The following is a 10,177-nucleotide window of genomic DNA, read 5'->3' on the forward strand; positions in this document are numbered from 1 at the left end:
TATTTTGGACTAAAGTGAAAGATTTTGAGAACTTTAAAAAATATAGGTATTATGTTGAAAAGGACCTTTGTGTGAAACAAGAAAATCTTTGGGGCTATATCATAATTTCAAAAAGTTTGAGAAAGACATCTATTTTTATGAAGTTCTGAAATTGGACCTATTTGTAAAGTTTTCTGACGTTTGGGCCATAGTATAATTATAGAAAGTTTTAGGCTAAAGTGTAATTTCAATGAACAGTGTTACTGTAGCAAATTCAAAAATAACGGTAATATTACTGTTCCTGAGCGGCTAGCCGGATAATCAAGCGGCTAACCGCTTGAGCGCTGGAATTTGCCTATAACGGCTAGTTTTTGGGCTTTCACTATAAAAACTCAACTCAAACTTCATTTTAAGAACTAACACAAGCAAATATAAGATCATATAACATATATTGAGCTTCCATTTCGTAAATCATCATTTGTTGAATCATCATTGAGCTATAATTTGTTATTCACTCTTAAAGAGAGTTTTATTGTTGTGAATTTCATTTCTCATCAATTTGTGAGTATACAAGTGTGGGAAACACTTGGGGTGAAGAGATTGGGGATATAATCTCTTGTTGTAAAGGTTCATTGACACCTTGGAAGTCAATTGTAAACATTTGAAGCCTTGGGAGGCTTGGATAGTGAAATCCTCAAGCCGGGTGAGCTTGGAGGCGTGGACGTAGGCAGGGATAGCCGAACCACGTAAAAATCATTGTGTTTGTTTTCTCTTCCCTTACTCTTTTAATATTGTACTTGATTGAATTTATTGTTTTTGATTTGATTAAGGCAGTAGATTAAATTGTTGTGCGAATTGTATTGCATAAAATTTAAAATCCCAATTCACCCCCCCTCTTGGGTTGCATAACTTGCATTTCATTTGGTATCAGAGCAAGGTGCTCTTGTGTAGACTTAATCGTCTAGAGTTAAAGATCCATGGCAACCCATAGTGACTCAACCTTTAGGGAAGGACAATCCACAATTAGACCACCGTTCTTTGACGGTAATGACTACCCATATTGGAAAACTAGGATGAGAATTTATTTACAAGCTTTAGATTATGAAATTTGGGAAATTGTTTGTGATGGTCCATTTATGCCTTTGATTAAAAACGAAGTTGGGGAAGATATTCCAAAACCTTCAAGGGAATGGAATGAATTGGAAAAGAGAAAAGCTTCTCTAAACTCCAAAGCTATGAATGCCTTGTTTTGTGCACTAGATAAGAAAGAGTTTCATAGAGTATCTAGTTGTGAAAGTGCTAATGAAATTTGGCACAAACTTGAAGTTGTTTATGAAGGCACGAATCAAGTGAAAGAGTCTAAAATTAGTAGGTACACTCGACAATATGAATTGTTTCAAATGGAACAAAATGAGAGTGTGTATTCTATGTATACTAGATTTACGGACATAGTGAACACTCTAGGAGCCCTAGGAAAGACATTTTCAAATAGTGAGAAAGTTAAGAAAATCATTAGGTCGTTACCTAAGGAATGGAGATAAAAAAGGACTGCCATTGAGGAAGCCAAAGATTTAAATATTTTATCTATTGATGATTTAATTGGTTCTCTTATTTCTTATGAGGAAGATTTGGCAGCCGAAAGAGGCAATGGGGAGAAGAAGAAAAGCATTGCTCTCAAAGCCATGAAACATGAAAGTGATGAGGAAAGCGAGCTGGATGAGGAGGAGATGGATATGCTGGCTAGGAGGCTTAGAAAACTTTTTAAGAAATCCGGTGAGCGAAGAAAATCTAGAGACCTCAAGAACCGAAAGGAGAAGAAGGAAGTAATCAAATGTTATGAGTGCAAGAAGCCCGGTCATATAAGAACGGAATGCCCTCTTCTCAATAAGCTCAAGAAGAGAGCAATGGTAGCCACATGGGATGATAGCGATGAGGAAACAAGTGATGGTGAAGAACATCAAGAAATGACAAATCTAGCTCTCATGGCAATTGGAGATGAATCGGATGATGAACTTGATGAGGTAAATGATCTTTCTACTTATGATGAATTATATGATGCTTTTAAAGAATTGCATGATAATTGGATAAAAATTGGTAGAAAGAATGTATGTCTTAAAAAGAAAATGGTAAAACTCACAAATGAGAATGAATCTCTAAGTGCAAAGATTACATGCCTAGAATTAGAGAATAAAACATTGCATGATAAAGTTGCATTATCGAATGAGAAACCTAGCACTTCACATGAGCATCTAGAATCATATGTAGATGACTTGAAAAATGAAAATGATGCTTTACAGAAATGCAATGATTCATTAAATGAAAAGATTAAAGGACTAGAGTTGGATAATAAAATGTTGCATGATAGAATTGCATCATTTAAATGCAAGCAAAGTACTTCATATGAGCATGAGAAATCACATGTTGGTGAATTAATGAAAGAAAATGAAGTGCTTAAGAAAAAGAGCAATGAACTAAATCAAATTGTGTTAAAATTCACAAATGGGCAAAAGATGTTGGATAACTTGCTTAATTCACAAAAATGTGTGTTTGATAAAGGAGGTATCGGTTATAAGCCAAATTTGAAACAAAAATATTATAAGAGTTATTTTGTTAAAACTATCTCCATTAATGATCAAATTGTATGTCATTATTGCAATCAAAATAGTCATATGAAGAATAGATGTTCTATTAAAAGAAATGTGTATTATGGAGCAAAATGTATTTGGGTTCCAAAAGGAATCATTGCTAACACTCAAGGACCCAAGAGTATTTGGGTACCAAAATACACAACTTGAACAATTCTTTGTAGGTACCACAATCAAGGAATGGTGGAGAAGTTCCTTGATGAAAGCTTGTGAGGATAATCATTTGAGCATGATCTAGGAGAGAAAGATGAGGCAAGATGATTTAATTGTTTTGGTAATAATTCTTGCCATATTAATTTTGTTGAATGAATTATGATAAATGAATTTGCGAAAATATGCTTGTATGTTTACATGATTGAATTATCATTGTGTTTAACATTGAGTGTTTTATCATGATGCAAGGTTATATATAAATGATGATAGTTTATCAACTTATCATGATGGATTCGTTTGATGTTAATGTTTATGAAGTGTTTAAGCATGATAGTTAAGTGGTCTGTTTGATTTATTAACTTTTGAATGCTTATATGTTTAATTATTGTGAAAATCCCAAGTTTGCACAAGCTGTAATGAATTGGTCATAACTCCTTCTAGAAAACTCCAAATCCAGTTCTGTAAAATTTATTGAAAAGCTAACTTAATTATCTTTCCAACGGTATATAGCTTGCATGTTAATTCTGGTTCAATCAATACAATTTTTATTTCGAAGTTGACCTTTCTGCATTTTCTTAAGTTTTGAATGCTTAGATGCTTCATGATTGTATGCTTGTTGGATGGATTATTTGTTTGAATTAATTATCTTTTGGATGTTTAAAATCATGAATCATGCATTAAATTGGCTTTTGAGATGTTTCGGGATCACAAAATGATCACGGAATTGATCGAAACAAGCCAAAAAGCAAGTAGAGTGCAGGTGGACAGCAACCAGGCGGCTAGCCGCTTGGAAAACTGTCCCAAACCCGAGAGCAAGCGGCTAGCCGCTTGGTCACTGGTTGGGAAATTTGTTTTGCTTCTTCTTCCTCTTTCGTGAGTTTTCTGCACATGCTTTCTCTCTCACTCAAAACCGTGAGCAACCCATCCATTTTCACCTCCATTTTCTTCTTTTTTCATCCATTTTCATGCCCAAATCAACCATTCAAACTAATACCCATGCATTTCATCTTCATTAAACACTTCTCCATCATGATTTCTTCACTTATTTTTCATCATTTCATCATCATCTCTCACGAGTGAACAGTACCTCACCATTTCTCTCTCAAAATTCTTCATCTTTCACTCATTTTCTTGTTAAAATCAATCATCCAAATCATTATTCATCCATTACTCCTTCAATTTTCGTTCTCAAAACTTCATTTTATCAACTCTCCACATAAAACCCAAAATCAAAAACCTAACTACTCGTTTCTCTCTCTACATTTTCAAGCTTCCTTTAGCCCATTTTTGATCCAATCTACATCATATATTAGCTTCATTCATCTCTAGGATCGATTTTCTTGTCTCAAACAAATCCATTTCACTCAATTTTTGTACACCCGAAATTGGATCTTTAAGCTTGTTTTTGTTCCAACAATGGTGGATGGTGATAAATCCATGAGCAAACAAGTTGCCAAGAGATGTAAGGAAAATTATGGAGATAATACGGAGTTCATATCAACCCACTTTCAGCATCTACCTCTTCGGAAATGGTTTTACGACAATTTTATGTCGAGGTCGATTATCGCTCCTTATTTTGTTAATCTTTGTAATTTGAAGAATTTAAAAATCTGTGACAAATCTCTTAGTTATTTTTTCATTGCTATAGGCTTAAAAAAAATGTTTTAGTTATTAAGGAGCAATACTATGAAAATTTAATTAAAATGTTTTATCCTCGGATATAATTGTTACAAGTGTTCAGGGAATTCATATTGAATTTGATGTTTGATGATTATTTATGTGCCGCTTGATAAATTAATGGAGTTGTTGGTTTGTTATAATTGTTTAAGCTTATATGGAAGTGTTATTAATCACAATGTGTATTTGAGGATTTGTGCATTTTAAGGGGAGACTCTGCTGAAATTTTTCCTCGCACAAAATTGGTAATATCCTTATCGAATTATTTTTTTTTTATGCTCTTGTTTCGAGTGCATTTTTCTATTCTTTTGAAAGGGGAGATAAATATGATATGTTTTTGGATAATATCATTTTGGTTAAAGTTTTTAATTGGCCATATATTTAGGGGGAGCATACAATATGATTTTGGATAAAATTTATTTTGAGCATTCTTTTGATGGCATGATGGTTCATGATCATTTAATGGTTAATTGGATGTTTGGTTATTATATGTTTCTAGATTAACCATTGACATATTATCGGTCTTAACATAAATTTCTAGTAATTTTGATGATGAAGGGGGAGAAGTCATGTATTTTGAATATGAGGACATGTAATACGTATTTTGTATTTCAATTATTTATGCATGTTTTTGAAATATTAAGGGGGAGCTTTCAAATTATTATAAATCAAATATTCAGGGGGAGTTTTTGATTTATATGTTTAATCATGCATGCCATGTATTAAGGGAGAGTTTAAATGTCAAAATACATGAGATGTTTGTCATCATCAAAAATGGGGAGATTGTTAGCCTAAAGGGCTGTACATAATGTAATTTTGATGATAACAAACATATGTATTGAGTGATTTAATAAATATTGTATTTCACATTTTCACTAGTTTTTGAAGGATAATATTTATGCAAGTGAATCAAGTGAAATCAAGATTGAAGACACTCAACGGACAACGGCGACATCAAGAATATCGTTTAAAGCTTAACGAACAAATTAGTGCGATAAATTCTTGTAAAGCCGGTATGATTTAATTGATGCATGATTTAGCATTTGAGAAGCTCAAGAGATTAATTTAATTAAATACTTTTCATAAACTAAAATGTTTTGTTTTTATAAAGTAAAGTATTTTGTGGATTTGAGTAAATTGGACTTAAATGCTAAGATTTGAAATCTTTGATTTTAATAAGTATTAAAATTCAGAGTTGGACGTTTTTACAAACATTTGAAATGTTTTGGGTCATACTATAATTTATGAATATTTTGGACTAAAGTGAAAGATTTTGAGAACTTTAAAAAATATAGGTATTATGTTGAAAAGGACCTTTGTGTGAAACAAGAAAATCTTTGGGGCCATATCATAATTTCAAAAAGTTTGAGAAAGACATCTATTTTTATGAAGTTCTGAAATTGGACCTATTTGTAAAGTTTTCTGACGTTTTGGGCCATAGTATAATTATAGAAAGTTTTGGGCTAAAGTGTAATTTTAGTGAACAGTAGTACTGTAGCAAAATTCAAAAATAACGGTAATATTACTGTTCCTGAGCGGCTAGCCGGATAATCAAGCGGCTAACCGCTTGAGCGCTGGAATTTGCCTATAACGGCTAGTTTTTGGGCTTTCACTATAAAAACTCAACTCAAACTTCATTTTAAGAACTAACACAAGCAAATATAAGATCATATAACATATATTGAGCTTCCATTTCGTAAATCATCATTTGTTGAATCATCATTGAGCTATAATTTGTTATTCACTCTTAAAGAGAGTTTTATTGTTGTGAATTTCATTTCTCATCAATTTGTGAGTGTACAAGTGTGGGAAACACTTGGTGTGAAGAGATTGGGGATATAATCTCTTGTTGTAAAGGTTCATTGACACCTTGGAAGTCAATTGTAAACATTTGAAGCCTTGGGAGGCTTGGATAGTGAAATCCTCAAGCCGGGTGAGCTTGGAGGCGTGGACGTAGGCAGGGATAGCCGAACCACGTAAAAATCCTTGTGTTCGTTTTCTCTTCCCTTACTCTTTTAATATTGTACTTGATTGAATTTATTGTTTTTGATTTGATTAAGGCGGTAGATTAAATTGTTGTGCGAATTGTATTGCATAAAATTTAAAATCCCAATTCACCCCCCCTCTTGGGTTGCATAACTTGCATTTCACAAGACACATCAGAAATTTGGTTAACAGTTGCTGGAGCACTGGTTATACCTTTCACCATGTTTGTTAATGAAGTTACTTGGGTTGACAATACTGTCAAGGCATCTACGTTATGAACTCATGCTGTTCCTCTTGCAGCAGCTTGTCTGGTTGACGGCCACTGATAGTTATTGTTGGCTATTCTCTCTAAAATTTCATAAGCCTCATTATAAGACTTAGATAATAAGGCCTCATTTGCTGAAACGTCCACCATCAATCTAGTACTTGGGTTGAGACCATTATAGAAAGTTTCCAATTGTATGCAACAAGGAATACCATGATGAGGACATCTCCTGAGTAACTCCTTAAATCTCTCTCATGCATCACACAAGCTCTCATCTTCAAGTTAATGGAAAGATGTGATCTCGTTCCTCAACTTTGCATTCTTGGTTGGCGGGAAGTATTTCATCAAAATTTTTTTAGCCAAATCATTACATGTAGTGATAGAATCTGGTGGTAGAGAATTCGACCATGCTCTTGCTCGGTCTCTCAAAGAAAAAGGGAAAAGTTTGAGTCTCAATGCTTCCTGCGATGCTCCAGCAATCTTGAAAGCATCACTTACTTCCAAAAATAACTTAAGGTATAGATGAGGATCTTTGAATGGCAAACCATTAAATTGCCCCACTGTTTGAAGCATTTGAAACATCACGGGTTTGAGTTCAAAATTGTCAGCTTGAATGTCGGGTCTAACTATTCCCGGATGTATGGCTTGAGGAGTCAACACTGCGTAATCTCGAATGGCTCTATCTATATCGTTCGCCATGTGAATAATGTTGTTGTTCCCTGGTTGCCTTTGAACACATTGTCCATTCAGACCTTCATGTACATTGACTGGTTGTATCTCCTCTCTACAGTTCAAGTTTCTCAAATCTTGGAATTCATCTATTATTACAGCAGCTTGTAATTCCTGATGCTCTCTTCTCAATCTCCTTACAGTTCGTTCAATTTCTGGATCAAATTGGAATTCAATAGATTTATATTTGCGCATGCAACGGTTGTTAGATCACCTATGTCAACAAAATAAACAAATCAAAATAAAATTAAAAATTAGCACCGTTAAAACTAATTTCACAAATCACAATGAATAATCAATCCCCAGCAACGGCGCTAAAAACTTGTTGGGTAAAAATACTAATGCTATTGGTGTCAATTTGCAAGTGTACAAAACAAGTAATATAATTATGAGTATTCAAGATCGTCTCCACAGGAATTAATATTATTAGATTTGCTACAGCAATCCCAACAGTGCAGATTTTGTTTTAATGATCAATTTAGTTCCTTTGAAACTCTGATTATGGAGTATATTGTGAAGAATGAAGTAGTGGTCTAAAGTCAAGCTATATCTTTAAGAAACTTGGAGAATCAGATTGGACAACTTGCTACAGCATTGAGCAACATACCTTAGGGCAATTTACCAAGCAATACAGAGGATCCAAGAAGAGAAAGAAAAGAGCATTGCAAGGTGATTAACTTAAGGTCTGAAAAGAATGTTCATATTTTAGTTAAAGTACCAAAAAGAAGAACATAACCTAATTATACCCAAGGGGAAATCTTCCCGTAATGATTTCAGAAGTAAAAACATGACAAGCAGTTTAGTAAATTCTTAGAAGTATTAAAACAACTGCATATCAAAATTTCTTTTGTGGAAGTATTGGAATAAATGCCAAATTATGTGAAGTTTTTGAAAGATATATTGGCAAGGAAAAAGAGGCTTGGAGAATTTGAAATAGTTGCTCTAAGACAAGAATGCAACCATATACTTTTAAGTAAAATGCCTTAGAAGTTAAAGGATATAGGAAGTTTTAAAATTCCTTGTTCCACAGGAACTAAATACAATAGTAAGACACGTTGTGATTTGAGAGCAAGTATTAATCTTATGCCATTATCAGTATTCAAATAATTGGGAGTTGGAGAAGTCAGACCAACCACAATGACATTGCAACTTGCTGACAAATCTCATGCTTATCCTGAAGGCAAGATTGAAGATGTATTGATTAAAGTGGATAAATTCATTTTCCAGTGGATTTCATAGTGTTGGACTTTGAAGCAGATAAAGAAGTACAAATTATTCTAGGCAAACCTTTTTTAGCCACAGGAAAAACTTTAATTGATGTTAAAAAATGAGAGTTGAGTATGAGGGTTAATGATCAGTAAGTTACCTTTAATGTATTGGAAGTAATGAAGAGTCTTGATGAAGTTGAAGATTGTGATTTGGTCGGTGCTGTGAACCTTGCTGTCACAGACAGCTTAAATAATTGCTGCAACAATGAAGAAATCAAGGCCGCCACGTTTGAAGAACTTGAAGATGAAGATGCTGCAACAACGCATATAGCATAGTTAAGAGAGAAGTGACCTGTGAGGACAGACAGACATTTTGAGTCTTTAGATCTTTCAAATGGGCAAGTGAAACCTGCTGTGCCATCTATTGAATTACCTCATGTTTTATAATTAAAACTTCTACCTTCACATCTAAAATATGTTTATCTTGGTGACAATAACACACTACATGTAATCATTTCATCTTATTTAAATGTAGATCAAGTGAAGAGCTTAATGGAAATGTTGGGGAGATACAAGAAGGCCATTAAATAAACCATGGCAGATATCAAAGGAATCAGCCCCTCTATATGTATGTACAAGATCTTGCTGGAGGATTGCTACAACAACTCGGTAGAGTAGCAAAGAAGATTAAATCCCATCATGAAAGAAGTTCTGAAGAAAGAGATTATCAAATGACTTGATGCTGGAATCATCTACCCAATATCCGACAGCTCCTGAGTGAGTCCAGTACAATGTGATCCAAAGAAAGGTGGAGTGACTATTGTAACAAATAAGAAGAATGAGCTTATTCCCACAAAAACAGTGATTGTATGAAGAGTTTGCATGAACTATAGGAAGCTAAACAAAGCCATAAGGAATGATCACTTCTGGTTGCCTTTCATAGATTAGATGCTAGATAGACTTGTTGGAAAAAAGTACTACTGGTTCTTGGATGGGTATTCTGGCTACAACCATATTGCTATAGCACTAGAGGATAAGGAGAAGACAATATTCACTTGTCTTTATGGAACTTTTGCTTATTTCAGAAGGATTTCAGAAGGATGTCCTTTAGTTTATGCAATGCTCTAGCATTATTCCAGAGGTGTATGATGTCTATTTTTTAAAATATGGTAGAGCAAACGCTTGAGGTATTCACGGATGACTTTTCAATTTTTGGGGAGATCTATGATGATTGTTTGCATAATCTAGAAAATATGCTTAAAAGATGTGAGGAGATAAATTCAGTGTTGAATTAGGAAAAAATGTCATTTTATGGTACAAGAAGGGATAATCCTAAGCCATAAAGACTCTAGAAAAGGAATATAAGTGGAGAAGGTCAAAATAGTAAACTCCCACCACTTACTTCAGTTAAAGGCATTAGGAATTTCTTGGGACATGCAGAATTCTATATAACATTCATTAAGGATTTTTCTAAATTATCAAAACTCTTATGCTAGCTGTTGGAGCATGATAGGCCTTTCTATTTTGGTAAGCTT

General features: G+C 33.8%; 1 non-coding gene across 1 annotated transcript; it reads left to right on the forward strand.

Annotated features, from left to right (window-relative positions):
* The first annotated feature begins 6,913 nt into the window (after nucleotides 1-6,913).
* On the forward strand, nucleotides 6,914-7,020 carry LOC112100609. Its single transcript, XR_002906977.1, has one exon. It is a non-coding gene; the product is annotated as a small nucleolar RNA R71 (small nucleolar RNA).
* Nucleotides 7,021-10,177: the final 3,157 nt, after the last annotated feature.

The sequence above is a fragment of the Citrus clementina genome, unplaced genomic scaffold (genome assembly GCF_000493195.1).
Source record: "Citrus clementina cultivar Clemenules unplaced genomic scaffold, Citrus_clementina_v1.0 scaffold_3, whole genome shotgun sequence".
Classification (NCBI taxonomy): Eukaryota; Viridiplantae; Streptophyta; class Magnoliopsida; order Sapindales; family Rutaceae; genus Citrus; species Citrus x clementina.